Genomic DNA, 16,026 nt, shown 5'->3' on the forward strand with positions numbered 1-16,026 from the left:
TATTCACAAAGCAGCTTTGATTATAAAAAAATTAAACCCAGAGCATCTTTAATTATAATTGAATTACCTCACTGAGTCAGTGACTGCTGTCAGCAGCTGGATCTACATCTGGTAAGAACATAAGAATTAGGAACAGGAGTAGGTCATCTAGCCCCTCGAGCCTGCTCCGCCATTCAACAAGATCATGGCTGATCGAGCCGTCAGCTCCACTTACCTGCCCGCTCCCCATAACCCTTAATTCCCTTATTGGTTAAAAATCTATCTATCTGTGGTTTGAATACATTCAATGAGCTAGCATCAACTGCTTCCTTGGGCAGAGAATTCCACAGATTCACAACCCTCTGGGAGAAGAAATTCCTTCTCAACTCGGTTTTAAATTGGCTCCCCCATATTTTGAGGCTGTGCCCCCTAGTTCTAGTCTCCCCGACCAGTGAAAACAACCTCTCTGCCTCTATCTTGTCTATCCCTTTCATTATTTAAAACGTTTCTATAAGATCACCCCTCATCCTTCTGAACTCCAACGAGTAAAGACCCAGTCTACTCAATCTATCATCATAAGGTAACCCCCTCATCTCCGGAATCGTCTCTGTACCCTCTCCAAAGCTAAGATATCCTTCCTTAAGTAAGGTGACCAAAACTGCACGCAGTACTCCAGGTGCGGCCTCACCAATACCCTGTACAGTTGTAGCAGGACCTCCCTGCTTTTGTACTCCATTCCTCTCGCAATGAAGGCCAACATTCCATTCGCCTTCTTGATTACCTGCTGCACCTGCAAACTAACTTTTTGGGAGAAGAAGCTGGTGGACTTCTTCTGGAACAACAGGAAGCACTGGGTCTCTGCCGCGGTCTTGAGTCTCCCGCTTGAGGAGGGCGGTCAGTCGTTGGTGTGCGTCAGCGCCCAGCTCGCGACTTTCCGTCTTCAGACCCTGCAGAGATACCTTTACGTCGAGCCCCCTCCTAGGTGGTGTGCTCTGGCGAGGTATTTCTTCCGCCAGCAGCGCGACCTCAATTATGACACGCAGCTCCTGTTTGTGAACTTGGGGGGTGCTAGGACCGCCCTCCGGGAGCTGCCTGTCTTTTACAGGGAACTCATCAGGGTCTGGAACAAAGTCTCCACCAAGCGCAGCTCTCCGCCGGCTGGAGTGGCGGCCGTCCTGCAGGAGCCGCTGCTCGGGAATCCGTACCTCCACGACCGAGGTTTTATGTGGCGGTCGGAAGAGAGGGCTGTGGCTGGTGAGGTGACCAGGGTCAGGGACCTGCTCGATGGCGGAGGAGCGGGCTGGATGGCGCCAGAAACGCTGGCGCGGCGCCTAAATTCTGCCAACGTCCGCCACGCGGCCGATGCCATCGAGTCGCTAAAAACAGCTCTGGGCCCTGACTCCGTTAGGTGCATCGAGGAGGCTCAAGCACGTGGGGAGATCCTGTCCGAACTGACCCCCATCCGGACGGAATTCCTCATCGGCGCCAAACCCCGGAACCTCCCTCGGGGGCCGGCGCCTCACAACTTGAGCCGCCTCGGGGAAATTCCCTCCGTGCCTTTCAGTTCCGCGCGGAGGGGTTTCATGTACGGGCTGCTCCTGCACACTCTCAACTTTGCCATCCTCGCCTGCCGTCCGGACACGCCATGGCGTACCATCTTGCCGTCAAGAGGAGGCGGGGGTCCCCGATGGAGGGCACTCTACGCAGGGGTCCTCCCACTATTCGTCGGGGACTTGGCCTGGAGGGGGGTGCACGGAGTAGTGCCGTGCAACAAATTTTTAAGCCGGTTCACGGACTCCCAGGCCGCCTGCAATTTCTGCGGTCTGGAGGAGTCCGTGTTCCATGTTTTTATTGAGTGCACGAGGTTGCAGCCCCTGTTCCATTATTTGAAGGGGCTGCTCCTGAAATTCTGGCTGCACTTCAGTCCCACTCTCCTGATCTTTGGGCACCCTGTGCGGAGGGGAGCGGGTAGGTCCGAGGGCCTCCTCGTAGGACTGCTCCTGGGCACGGCCAAGGGTGCCATCAGCCGGTCCAGGCAGCGGGCGGTCGATGGGGTCGTTCAACCTGACTGCCTGCCTCTCTTCCGCTCTTACATCCGGTCCAGGGTGTCCTTGGAGATGGAGCACGCGGTGTCCACCGGTACGCTCTCGGCCTTCCGCGAGAGGTGGGCACCGGAGGGACTGGAGTGCATCATCACGCCCGGCAACCAAATTTTAATTTGATTTTACGTTTTAAAGTTTAATTTGTTTTAATTGCCGGTGTTTTTAGTGTCCCCTTCCCTTTTATAGGGGGCACTGGGGAAAAATTGTGATTTTAGTGCCCAAAAAAAAACCAAAAAAAAGAAAAAAAAAAAAACCCAAAAAAAAAGGGCCTTGTAAATGTCTGGTGTGTCACCCAGGTCGGGTGGCACGGTTTAATGTGTTTTGTTTTGCAGATAAACTCCAAAAAGAGTTTCATGCGAGAGGTCAAGGGTGCCATCAGCCGGTCCAGGCAGCGGGCGGTCGTTCAACCTGACTGCCTGCCTCTCTTCCGCTCTTACATCCGGTCCAGGGTGTCCTTGGAGATGGAGCACGCGGTGTCCACCGGTACGCTCGCGGCCTTCCGCGAGAGGTGGGCACCGGAGGGACTGGAGTGCATCATCACGCCCGGCAACCAAATTTTAATTTGATTTTACGTTTTAAAGTTTAATTTGTTTTAATTGCCGGTGCTTTTAGTGTCCCCTTCCCTTTTATAGGGGGCACTGGAAAAATGTGATTTTAGCGCCCAAAAAAAAAAAATGAAAAACACAAAAAAAAAGGAAAAAAGAGCCTTGTAAATGTCTGGTGTGTCACCCAGGTCGGGTGGCACGGTTTAATGTTTTATGTTTTGCAGATAAACTCCAAAAAGAGTTTCATGCGAGAGGTGGGCACCGGAGGGACTGGAGTGCATCATCACGCCCGGCAACCAAATTTTAATTTGACTTTATGTTTTTAAGTTAATTTGTTTTAATTGCCGGTGCTTTTAGTGTCCCCCTCCCCTTTTGTAGGGGGCACTTGGAAAAATGTGATTTTAGCGCCCCAAAAAAAAACCACAAAAAAGGAAGAAAAAAAAGGGGTCTTGAAAATGTCTGCTGTGTCATCCAGGGCGGGTGGCACGGTTTAATGTTTATGTTTTTTTTCAGGTAAACTCAAAAAGAGTTTCATGCGAGAGGTTGGCACCGGAGGGACTGGAGTGCATCATCACGCCCGGCAACCAAATTTTAATTTGACTTTATGTTTTTAAGTTAATTTGTTTTAATTGCCGGTGCTTTTAGTGTCCCCCTCCCCTTTTGTGGGGGGCACTTGGAGAAAAAATATGTTTTTGTGCAAAAAAAACCCCCATAAAATACCACAAAAAAATAAAAGGGCCTGTAAATGTTTGGTGTTTCCCCCAGATCGGGGGGGCACGGTTTAATGTTTTTTGTTTACTCCCAAAAAGAGTTTCATGCACACCAAGTCTGGAAGAGTCCGTGTTCCATGTTTTTATGGAATGCACGAGGTTGCAGCCCCTGTTTTATTATTTAAAGGGGCTGCTCCAGAAATTCTGGCTGCACTTCAGTCCCACACTCCTGATCTTTGGGCACCCTGTGCGGAGGGGAGCGGGTAGGTCCGAGGGCCTCCTCGTAGGACTGCTCCTGGGCACGGCCAAGGATGCCATCAGCCGGTCCAGGCAGCGGGCAGTCGAGGGGGTTGTTCAACCTGACTGCCTGCCTCTCTTCCGCACTTACATCCGGTCCAGGGTGTCCTTGGAGATGGAGCACGCGGTGTCCACCGGTACGCTCGCGGCCTTCCGCGAGAAGTGGGCACCGGAGGGACTGGAGTGCATCATCACGCCCGTCAACCAAATTTTAATTTGATTTTACGTTTTAAAGTTTAATTTGTTTTAATTGCCGGTGCCTTTAGTGTCCCCCTCCCCTTTTATAGGGGGCACTGGAAAAAATTTGATTTTAGCGCCCAAAAAAAAAAAGAAAAACACAAAAAAAAAACACCAAAAAAAAGAAAAAAAGGGCCTTGTAAATGTCTGCTGTGTCATCCAGGGCGGGTGGCACGGTTTAATGTTTTATGTTTTACAGGTAGACTCAAAGAGTTTCATGCGAGAGGTGGGCACCGGAGGGACTGGAGTGCATTGTCACGCCCGGCAACCAAATTTTAATTTGATTTTATGTTTTTAAGTTAATTTGTTTTAATTGCCGGTGCTTTTAGTGTCCCCCTCCCCTTTTATAGGGGGCACTTGGAAAAAAATTCAATTCTGTGCCAAAAAAAAAAGGCATTGTAAATGTTGGTGTTTCCCCCAGATCGGGGGGCACGGTTTAATGTTTTTTTGTTTACTCCTAAAAGAGTTTCATGCACACCAACTGTAACCAACATCAAAACTCCATTACTCGATGGAGGTACATGAAGTCTACAGCACAGAAACACATCATTCAGTCCATAAGTAGTACAGTATTAGGCAGTTCCTTGTATCGAGGATGATCCACTTCTACACCAAAAAGGGATGAGTTTTCAGGTGTTTCAATGAGGGACCGGTCAATCTAGGTCCCGAACTACATCCTGAAGGGTGGAAGATGCCTGTGCATTGGATTCTTTTAACGTGGGGTGGCCGTTGCACACCAGCCACCACACGGGCTTGACAGAGCTAGGTCTTGATCCAGTGGCAAGGATTAACCAGGACAACTGGAGACCTGCTCTGCTGCACGGACCTAGTGCACACACACATCGCAGTGTGGGCTGGACCGTGCTGCCCCTAGGCCCTCGCCTCTCCTGGGCCCCGAACAAAAATGGAGCAGTCAGAAACGGGTCATCAATTAGTCTCCTCTTATCTTGGAGACATCAAATATCAACACTGTTGTTTGAAATATCAAAATATTAATAACCCTTCAACTAGGCTGGAGTTTATCAGCAGAAACAAACACCAACTAACAGAATGAACACAGTTCATTAGGATGGGAATAACAGCAGCAACAGAAGAATCCAAACCCGGCAGTCACTTGTTAACTTGCTGAAACAGGTGGTTATGCTCCACACGAGTCTCCCACCCCTCTCCATCTCACCCTATCCCCATATCCTTCTATTCCTTTTCTCCCCCATGTGTTTATCCAGCTTCTCCTTAAATGCATCGATACTATTCGCCTCAACCCCTCCCTGTGGCAGCGAGTTGCATTCTCACCGCTCTCTGGGTAAAGAGGTTTATTTCCCCTGTTGGGTTCACTGGGTTCTCACCGCTCTCTGGGTGAAGAGGTTTATTTCCCCTGTTGGATTCACTGGGTTCTCACCGCTCTCTGGGTGAAGAGGTTTATTTCCCCTGTTGGGTTCTCACCGCTCTCTGGGTGAAGAGGTTTATTTCCCCTGTTGGATTCACTGGGTTCTCACCGCTCTCTGGGTGAAGAGGTTTATTTCCCCTGTTGGGTTCTCACCGCTCTCTGGGTGAAGAGGTTTATTTCCCCTGTTGGATTCACTGGGTTCTCACCGCTCTCTGGGTGAAGAGGTTTATTTCCCCTGTTGGGTTCTCACCGCTCTCTGGGTGAAGAGGTTTATTTCCCCTGTTGGGTTCACTGGGTTCTCACCGCTCTCTGGGTGAAGAGGTTTATTTCCCCTGTTGGATTCACTGGGTGATACTGATGACCTCGAGTTCCCTGCAGCTGCCCCCCTGGAACATCGTCCACCGGGCAAAGAAAACACTTGTTGCAATTGAGAACCGCGCCTGCACTTGGAGCCCACAGAACACCGAGCGGAAGACAGCAGCAAAAGTTGATCATTTACCTGGTTTGCGGGGAGTGGGGGGATCCTGCGGCCAGGTGTGCGGGCAGCGGGCAGCGGGCAGACCGAGTGGCGGCACGGAGCGGAGCGGAGCACAGCACAACCCCCCGGGACTGAGAGTGAGAGAGAGAGAGAGAGACAATTGCTGAGGGCACCATGGGGGGGGCGCGCCGCGCGGCCCCGGGAGCGTGCGCGCGCGCGCACCGCCCGCCCGACAGCAGGTGACCAGCCGCGCGTGCCCGTCAGCCGGGATCCATGGCAACCGGCGCTCGCTCTCTCGCTCTCTCTCACCGCCCGACAGCCCTCCCTCACACACAAGGCCGGGCCTCCGCTTCTTACCCCACACACACAGCGGGGCTATTAGTGACCCCCCCCTCCCTCACACATCCACCCGCGGGGCTATTAGTGACCCTCTCCGCCCGCCGCCCGCCGCTCTCCCCGGCCCGCCCGCCCTGTCTCTCTCTCTCTCTCAGCCCTCGCTCGCTGTGAAGACGCCGCCGCGCCCTGTCCCAACGCCCCGGCTCATTGGTTGCCGCCTGCCGCTGGCCCGGCCCGACCCAGTGAGCCGGCGCCTCATTGGCTGCTTGGGAGTTTCTAGGCAACCGCCACGCCCCCCTGGCCCCCTGGGCCCCCCTCTGCCTGTCCTTCAGCACAGGCCGCCCTTCCAACCCGGACCGCCCGCCGCTCACAGCTCACAGCTCGCAGGTGTTTCACTGTCGGCCCCGGGATTCCGGGCCACCTCCCTCGGGGGTCGGGGGTGGGGGTGGGGGCCGGCGCCTCACAACTTGAGCCGCCTCGGGGAAATCCCCTCCGTGCCTTTCAGTTCCGCGCGGAGGGGTTTCCTGTACGGGCTGCTCCTGCACACTCTCAACTTTGCCATCCTCGCCGGCCGTCCGGACACGCCATGGCGTACCATATTGCCGTCCGGAGGAGGCGGGGGTCCCCGATGGAGGGCACTCTACGCAGGGGTCCTCCCACTATTTATCGGGGACTTGGCCTGGAGGGTGGTGCACGGAGCAGTGCCGTGCAACAAATTTTTAAGCCGGTTCACGGACTCCCAGGCCGCCTGCAATTTCTGCGGTCTGGAGGAGTCCGTGTTCCATGTTTTTATTGAGTGCACGAGGTTGCAGCCCCTGTTCCATTATTTGAAGGGGCTGCTCCTGAAATTCTGGCTGCACTTCAGTCCCACTCTCCTGATCTTTGGGCACCCTGTGCGGAGGGGAGCGGGTAGGTCCGAAGGCCTCCTCGTAGGACTGCTCCTGGGCACGGCCAAGGGTGCCATCAGCCGGTCCAGGCAGCGGGCGGTCGAGGGGGTCGTTCAATCTGACTGCCTGCCTCTCTTCCGCTCTTACATCCGGTCCAGGGTGTCCTTGGAGATGGAGCACGCGGTGTCCACCGGTACGCTCTCGGCCTTCCGCGAGAGGTGGGCACCGGAGGGACTGGAGTGCATCATCACGCCCGGCAACCAAATTTTAATTTGATTTTACGTTTTAAAGTTTAATTTGTTTTAATTGCCGGTGCTTTTAGTGTCCCCTTCCCTTTTATAGGGGGCACTGGAAAAATGAGATTTTAGTGCCCAAAAAAAAAACCCCCAAAAAAATGAAAAACACAAAAAAAAAACCCAAAAAAGGAAAAAAGGGCCTTGTAAATGTCTGGTGTGTCACCCAGGTCGGGTGGCACGGTTTAATGTTTTATGTTTTTGCAGGTGAACTCCAAAAAGAGTTATTCCGGGCCCCCGAACCGCATCCTGCAGGGTGGGAGATGCCTGTGGGTGGATTGTTTACCGTGGGGTGGCCATTGTACACCAGCCACCACCCGGGGCTTGACAGAGCTAGGCCTTGGTCCAGGGGCAAGGGTTAACCAGGACAGCTGGAGACCAGCTCTGCTGCACGGACCTAGTGTGTACACATATCGCAGTGTGGGCCGGGCCCGTGCTATCCCTGGGTCCCGTACCCAATCTCTCATCACTCCTCCGCCTCAAACACTCGCCGCTCCTCCGCCGCAAACACTCGCCGCTCCTCCGCCTCAAACACTCGCCGCTCCTCCGCCTCAAACACTCGCCGCTCCTCCGCCTCAAACACTCGCCGCTCCTCCGCCTCAAACACTCGCCGCTCCTCCGCCTCAAACACTCGCCGCTCCTCCGCCTCAAACACTCGCCGCTCCTCCGCCTCAAACACTCGCCGCTCCTCCGCCTCAAACACTCCCCGCTCCTCCGCCTCAAACACTCGCCGCTCCTCCGCCTCAAACACTCGCCGCTCCTCCGCAAACACTCGCCGCTGCTCCGCCTCAAACACTCTCCGCTCCTCCGCCTCAAACACTCGCCGCTCCTCCGCCTCAAACACTCGCCGCTCCTCCGCCTCAAACACTCGCCGCTCCTCCGCCACAAACACTCGCCGCTCCTCCCCCTCAAACACTCGCCGCTCCTCCCCCTCAAACACTCGCCGCTCCTCCGCCACAAACACTCGCCGCTCCTCCGCCTCAAACACTGGGCTCCTCCGCCTCAAACACTCGCCGCTCCTCCCCCTCAAACACTCGCCGCTCCTCCGCCACAAACACTCGCCGCTCCTCCGCCACAAACACTCGCCGCTCCTCCGCCACAAACACTCGCCGCTCCTCCGCCTCAAACACTCGCCGCTCCTCCGCCTCAAACACTCGCCGCTCCTCCGCCACAAACACTCGCCGCTCCTCCGCCACAAACACTCGCCGCTCCTCCGCCACAAACACTCGCCGCTCCTCCGCCTCAAACACTCGCCGCTCCTCCGCCTCAAACACTCGCCGCTCCTCCGCAAACACTCGCCGCTCCTCCGCCTCAAACACTCGCCGCTCCTCCGCCTCAAACACTCGCCGCTCCTCCCCCTCAAACACTCACCGCTCCTCCTCAAACACTCGCCGCTCCTCCGCCTCAAACACTCGCCGCTCCTCCGCCTCAAACACTCGCCGCTCCTCCGCCTCAAACACTCGCCGCTCCTCCGCCTCAAACACTCGCCGCTCCTCCCCCTCAAACACTCGCCGCTCCTCCGCCACAAACACTCGCCGCTCCTCCGCCACAAACACTCGCCGCTCCTCCGCCTCAAACACTCGCCGCTCCTCCGCCACAAACACTCGCCGCTCCTCCGCCTCAAACACTCGCCGCTCCTCCGCCTCAAACACTCGATGCTCCTCCGCCTCAAACACTCGCCGCTCCTCCGCCTCAAACACTCGCCGCTCCTCCGCCTCAAACACTCGCCGCTCCTCCCCCTCAAACACTCGCCGCTCCTCCGCCGCAAACACTCGCCGCTCCTCCGCCGCAAACACTCGCCGCTCCTCCGCCTCAAACACTCGCCGCTCCTCCGCCTCAAACACTCGCCGCTCCTCCGCCTCAAACACTCGCCGCTCCTCCGCCTCAAACACTCGCCGCTCCTCCGCCTCAAACACTCGCCGCTCCTCCGCCACAAACACTCGCCGCTCCTCCGCCTCAAACACTCGCCGCTCCTCCGCCTCAAACACTCGCCGCTCCTCCGCCGCAAACACTCGCCGCTCCTCCGCCGCAAACACTCGCCGCTCCTCCGCCTCAAACACTCGCCGCTCCTCCGCCTCAAACACTCGCCGCTCCTCCGCCTCAAACACTCGCCGCTCCTCCGCCACAAACACTCGCCGCTCCTCCGCCACAAACACTCGCCGCTCCTCCGCCACAAACACTCGCCGCTCCTCCGCCACAAACACTCGCCGCTCCTCCGCCTCAAACACTCGCCGCTCCTCCGCCTCAAACACTCGCCGCTCCTCCGCCTCAAACACTCGCCGCTCCTCCGCCTCAAACACTCGCCGCTCCTCCGCCTCAAACACTCGCCGCTGCTCCGCCTCAAACACTCGCCGCTCCTCCGCCTCAAACACTCGCCGCTGCTCCGCCTCAAACACTCGCCGCTCCTCCGCCTCAAACACTCGCCGCTCCTCCGCCTCAAACACTCGCCGCTCCTCCCCCTCAAACACTCGCCGCTCCTCCGCCTCAAACACTCGCCGCTCCTCCGCCTCAAACACTCGCCGCTCCTCCGCAAACACTCGCCGCTCCTCCGCCTCAAACACTCGCCGCTCCTCCGCCACAAACACTCGCCGCTCCTCCGCCTCAAACACTCGCCGCTCCTCCGCCTCAAACACTCACCGCTCCTCCCCCTCAAACACTTGCCGCTCCTCCGCCACAAACACTTGCCGCTCCTCCGCCTCAAACACTCGCCGCTGCTCCGCCTCAAACACTCGCCGCTCCTCCGCCTCAAACACTCGCCGCTCCTCCGCCACAAACACTTGCCGCTCCTCCGCCTCAAACACTCGCCGCTGCTCCGCCTCAAACACTCGCCGCTCCTCCGCCTCAAACACTCGCCGCTCCTCCGCCACAAACACTCGCCGCTCCTCCGCCACAAACACTCGCCGCTCCTCCCCCTCAAACACTCGGCTCCTCCGCCTCAAACACTCGCCGCTCCTCCGCCTCAAACACTCGCCGCTCCTCCGCCTCAAACACTCGCCGCTCCTCCGCCTCAAACTCGCCGCTCCTCCGCCTCAAACTCGCCGCTCCTCCGCCTCAAACACTCGGCTCCTCCGCCACAAACACTCGCCGCTCCTCCGCCACAAACCCTCGCCGCTCCTCCGCCTCAAACACTCGCCGCTCCTCCGCCACAAACACTCGCCGCTCCTCCGCCTCAAACACTCGCCGCTCCTCCCCCTCAAACACTCGGCTCCTCCGCCTCAAACACTCGCCGCTCCTCCGCCTCAAACACTCGCCGCTCCTCCGCCTCAAACACTCGCCGCTCCTCCGCCTCAAACACTCGCCGCTCCTCCGCCTCAAACACTCGCCGCTCCTCCGCCTCAAACACTCGCCGCTCCTCCGCCTCAAACACTCGCCGCTCCTCCGCCTCAAACACTCGCCGCTCCTCCGCCACAAACACTCGCCGCTCCTCCGCCTCAAACACTCGCCGCTCCTCCGCCACAAACACTCGCCGCTCCTCCCCCTCAAACACTCGCCGCTCCTCCGCCTCAAACACTCGCCGCTCCTCCGCCACAAACACTCGCCGCTCCTCCGCCTCAAACACTCGCCGCTCCTCCGCCTCAAACACTCGCCGCTCCTCCGCCTCAAACACTCGCCGCTCCTCCGCCTCAAACACTCGCCGCTCCTCCGCCTCAAACACTCGCCGCTCCTCCGCCTCAAACACTCGCCGCTCCTCCGCAAACACTCGCCGCTCCTCCGCCTCAAACACTCGCCGCTCCTCCGCCTCAAACACTCGCCGCTCCTCCGCCTCAAACACTCGCCGCTCCTCCGCCTCAAACACTCGCCGCTGCTCCGCCTCAAACACTCGCCGCTCCTCCGCCACAAACACTCGCCGCTCCTCCGCCTCAAACTCGCCGCTCCTCCGCCACAAACACTCGCCGCTCCTCCGCCACAAACACTCGCCGCTCCTCCGCCTCAAACACTCGCCGCTCCTCCGCCTCAAACACTCGCCGCTCCTCCGCCTCAAACACTCGCCGCTCCTCCGCCTCAAACACTCGCCGCTCCTCCGCCTCAAACACTCGCCGCTGCTCCGCCTCAAACACTCGTCGCTCCTCCGCCACAAACACTCGCCGCTCCTCCGCCTCAAACACTCGCCGCTCCTCCCCTCAAACACTCGCCGCTCCTCCGCCTCAAACACTCGCCGCTCCTCCGCCTCAAACTCGCCGCTCCTCCCCCTCAAACACTCGCCGCTCCTCCGCCTCAAACACTCGCCGCTCCTCCGCCTCAAACACTCGCCGCTCCTCCGCCTCAAACACTCGCCGCTCCTCCCCCTCAAACACTCGCCGCTCCTCCGCCTCAAACACTCGCCGCTCCTCCGCCTCAAACTCGCCGCTCCTCCGCCACAAACACTCGCCGCTCCTCCGCCACAAACACTCGCCGCTCCTCCGCCTCAAACACTCGCCGCTCCTCTGCCTCAAACACTCGCCGCTCCTCCCCTCAAACACTCGCCGCTCCTCCCCCTCAAACACTCGCCGCTCCTCCGCCTCAAACACTCGCCGCTCCTCCGCCACAAACACTCGCCGGCTCCTCCGCCTCAAACACTCGCCGCTCCTCCGCCTCAAACACTCGCCGCTCCTCCGCCTCAAACACTCGCCGCTCCTCCGCCACAAACACTCGCCGCTCCTCCGCCTCAAACACTCGCCGCTCCTCCGCCTCAAACACTCGCCGCTCCTCCGCCACAAACACTCGCCGCTCCTCCGCCTCAAACACTCGCCGCTCCTCCGCCTCAAACACTCGCCGCTCCTCCCCCTCAAACACTCGGCTCCTCCGCCTCAAACACTCGCCGCTCCTCCGCCTCAAACACTCGCCGCTCCTCCGCCACAAACACTCGCCGCTCCTCCGCCACAAACACTCGCCGCTCCTCCGCCTCAAACACTCGCCGCTCCTCCGCCTCAAACACTCGCCGCTCCTCCGCCTCAAACACTCGCCGCTCCTCCGCCTCAAACACTCGCCGCTCCTCCGCCTCAAACACTCGCCGCTCCTCCGCCACAAACACTCGCCGCTCGTCCGCCTCAAACACTCGCCGCTCCTCCGCCTCAAACACTCGCCGCTCCTCCGCCTCAAACACTCCGCCGCTCCTCCCCCTCAAACACTCGCCGCTCCTCCGCCTCAAACACTCGCCGCTCCTCCGCAAACACTCGCCGCTCCTCCGCAAACACTCGCCGCTCCTCCGCTTCAAACACTCGCCGCTCCTCCGCCTCAAACACTCGCCGCTCCTCCGCCTCAAACACTCGCCGTTCAAACGCCTCAAACACTCGCCGCTCCTCCGCCTCAAACACTCGCCGCTCCTCCGCCTCAAACACTCGCCGCTCCTCCGCAAACACTCGCCGCTCCTCCGCCTCAAACACTCGCCGCTCCTCCGCCTCAAACACTCGCCGCTGCTCCGCCTCAAACACTCGCCGCTCCTCCGCCACAAACACTCGCCGCTCCTCCGCCTCAAACTCGCCGCTCCTCCGCCACAAACACTCGCCGCTCCTCCGCCACAAACACTCGCCGCTCCTCCGCCTCAAACACTCGCCGCTCCTCCGCCTCAAACACTCGCCGCTCCTCCGCCTCAAACACTCGCCGCTCCTCCGCCTCAAACACTCGCCGCTCCTCCGCCTCAAACACTCGCCGCTCCTCCGCCTCAAACACTCGCCGCTGCTCCGCCTCAAACACTCGTCGCTCCTCCGCCACAAACACTCGCCGCTCCTCCGCCTCAAACACTCGCCGCTGCTCCGCCTCAAACACTCGCCGCTCCTCCGCCTCAAACACTCGCCGCTGCTCCGCCTCAAACACTCGCCGCTCCTCCGCCACAAACACTCGCCGCTCCTCCGCCTCAAACACTCGCCGCTCCTCCGCCTCAAACACTCGCCGCTCCTCCGCCTCAAACACTCGCCGCTCCTCCGCCTCAAACACTCGCCGCTCCTCCGCCTCAAACACTCGCCGCTCCTCCGCCTCAAACACTCGCCGCTCCTCCGCCTCAAACACTCGCCGCTCCTCCGCCACAAACACTCGCCGCTCCTCCGCCTCAAACACTCGCCGCTCCTCCGCCTCAAACACTCGCCGCTCCTCCGCCTCAAACACTCCCCGCTCCTCCGCCTCAAACACTCGCCGCTCCTCCGCCACAAACACTCGCCGCTCCTCCGCCTCAAACACTCGCCGCTCCTCCCCCTCAAACACTCGCCGCTCCTCCGCCTCAAACACTCGCCGCTCCTCCGCCTCAAACACTCGCCGCTCCTCCGCCTCAAACTCTCGCCGCTCCTCCGCCTCAAACACTCGCCGCTCCTCCGCCACAAACACTCGCCGCTCCTCCCCCTCAAACACTCGCCGCTCCTCCGCCTCAAACACTCGCCGCTCCTCCGCCTCAAACACTCGCCGCTCCTCCGCCTCAAACACTCGCCGCTCCTCCGCCTCAAACACTCGCCGCTCCTCCGCCTCAAACACTCGCCGCTCCTCCGCCTCAAACACTCGCCGCTCCTCCGCCACAAACACTCGCCGCTCCTCCGCCTCAAACACTCGCCGCTCCTCCCCCTCAAACACTCGCCGCTCCTCCGCCTCAAACACTCGCCGCTCCTCCGCCTCAAACACTCGCCGCTCCTCCGCCTCAAACACTCGCCGCTCCTCCGCCTCAAACACTCGCCGCTCCTCCGCCACAAACACTCGCCGCTCCTCCGCCTCAAACACTCGCCGCTCCTCCGCCTCAAACACTCGCCGCTCCTCCGCCTCAAACACTCGCCGCTCCTCCGCCACAAACACTCGCCGCTCCTCCGCCTCAAACACTCGCCGCTCCTCCGCCTCAAACACTCGCCGCTCCTCCGCCTCAAACACTCGCCGCTCCTCCGCCTCAAACACTCGCCGCTCCTCCGCCTCAAACACTCGCCGCTGCTCCGCCGCAAACACTCGCCGCTCCTCCGCCTCAAACACTCGCCGCTCCTCCCCCTCAAACACTCGCCGCTCCTCCGCCTCAAACACTCGCCGCTCCTCCGCAAACACTCGCCGCTCCTCCGCCTCAAACACTCGCCGCTCCTCCGCCTCAAACACTCGCCGCTGCTCCGCCACAAACACTCGCAGCTCCTCCGCCTCAAACACTCGCCTTTCCTCCGCAAACACTCGCCGCTCCTCCGCCTCAAACACTCGCCGCTCCTCCGCCTCAAACACTCGCCGCTCCTCCGCAAACACTCGCCGCTCCTCCGCCTCAAACACTCGCCGCTCCTCCCCCTCAAACACTCGCCGCTCCTCCGCCTCAAACACTCGCCGCTCCTCCGCCTCAAACACTCGCCGCTCCTCCGCCACAAACACTCGCCGCTCCTCCGCCTCAAACACTCGCCGCTCCTCCGCCACAAACACTCGCTGCTCCGCCACAAACACTCGCCGCTCCTACGCAAACACTCGCCGCTCCTCCGCCTCAAACACTCGCCGCTCCTCCGCCTCAAACACTCGCCGCTCCTCCCCCTCAAACACTCGCCGCTCCTCCGCCTCAAACACTCGCCGCTCCTCCGCCTCAAACACTCGCCGCTCCTCCCCCTCAAACACTCGCCGCTCCTCCCCCTCAAGCACTCGCCGCTCCTCCGCCTCAAACACTCGCCGCTCCTCCGCCTCAAACACTCGCCGCTCCTCCGCCACAAACACTCGCCGCTCCTCCGCAAACACTCGCCGCTCCTCCGCCTCAAACACTCGCCGCTCCTCCGCCACAAACACTCGCCGCTCCTCCGCCTCAAACACTCGCCGCTCCTCCGCCTCAAACACTCGCCGCTCCTCCGCCTCAAACACTCGCCGCTCTCTCCGCCTCAAACACTCGCCGCTCCTCCGCCTCAAACACTCGCCGCTCCTCCGCCTCAAACACTCGCCGCTCCTCCGCCTCAAACACTCGCCGCTCCTCCGCCTCAAACACTCGCCGCTCCTCCGCCTCAAACACTCGCCGCTCCTCCGCCACAAACACTCGCCGCTCCTCCGCCTCAAACACTCGCCGCTCCTCCGCCTCAAACACTCGCCGCTCCTCCGCCTCAAACACTCGCCGCTCCTCCGCCTCAAACACTCGCCGCTCCTCCGCCTCAAACACTCGCCGCTCCTCCGCCTCAAACACTCGCCGCTCCTCCGCCACAAACACTCGCCCGCTCCTCCGCCTCAAACACTCGCCGCTCCTCCGCCTCAAACACTCGCCGCTCCTCCGCCTCAAACACTCGCCGCTCCTCCGCCTCAAACACTCGCCGCTCCTCCGCCTCAAACACTCGCCGCTCCTCCGCCTCAAACACTCGCCGCTCCTCCGCCACAAACACTCGCCGCTCCTCCGCCTCAAACACTCGCCGCTCCTCCGCCTCAAACACTCGCCGCTCCTCCGCCTCAAACACTCGCCGCTCCTCCGCCTCAAACACTCGCCGCTCCTCCGCCTCAAACACTCGCCGCTCCTCCGCCTCAAACACTCGCCGCTCCTCCGCCTCAAACACTCGCCGCTCCTCCGCCTCAAACACTCGCCGCTCCTCCGCCTCAAACACTCGCCGCTCCTCCGCCTCAAACACTCGCCGCTCCTCCGCCTCAAACACTCGCCGCTCCTCCGCCTCAAACACTCGCCGCTCCTCCGCCTCAAACACTCGCCGCTCCTCCGCCTCAAACACTCGCCGCTCCTCCGCCTCAAACACTCGCCGCTCCTCCGCCTCAAACACTCGCCGCTCCTCCGCCTCAAACACTCGCCGCTCCTCCGCCTCAAACACTCGCCGCTCCTCCGCCACAAACACTCGCCGCTCCTCCGCCTCAAACACTCGCCGCTCCTCCCCCTCAAAC

At 60.2% G+C, this 16,026-nt stretch overlaps 1 protein-coding gene and 1 long non-coding RNA gene across 4 annotated transcripts in view; one reads left to right on the forward strand and one right to left on the reverse strand.

Annotated features, from left to right (window-relative positions):
- The window catches only part of ssx2ipa (synovial sarcoma, X breakpoint 2 interacting protein a), a 114,314-nt gene extending 108,182 nt beyond the window's left edge, over positions 1 to 6,132 (reverse strand). For all 3 annotated transcript variants that reach the window (XM_070886450.1, XM_070886449.1, XM_070886451.1), the window contains exon 1: positions 5,757 to 6,132. The gene's annotated coding sequence lies outside the window, so the exon portion shown is untranslated. The remainder of the gene's footprint in view (positions 1 to 5,756) is intronic.
- A 259-nt stretch (positions 6,133 to 6,391) lies between these two features.
- The window catches only part of LOC139267990 (uncharacterized), a 22,481-nt gene continuing 12,846 nt past the window's right edge, over positions 6,392 to 16,026 (forward strand). Inside the window, exon 1 of the long non-coding RNA XR_011593954.1 lies at positions 6,392 to 6,468. This is a non-coding gene — a long non-coding RNA (uncharacterized lncRNA). The remainder of the gene's footprint in view (positions 6,469 to 16,026) is intronic.

This window comes from Pristiophorus japonicus, chromosome 8 (genome assembly GCF_044704955.1).
Source record: "Pristiophorus japonicus isolate sPriJap1 chromosome 8, sPriJap1.hap1, whole genome shotgun sequence".
NCBI lineage: Eukaryota > Metazoa > Chordata > Chondrichthyes > Pristiophoridae > Pristiophorus > Pristiophorus japonicus.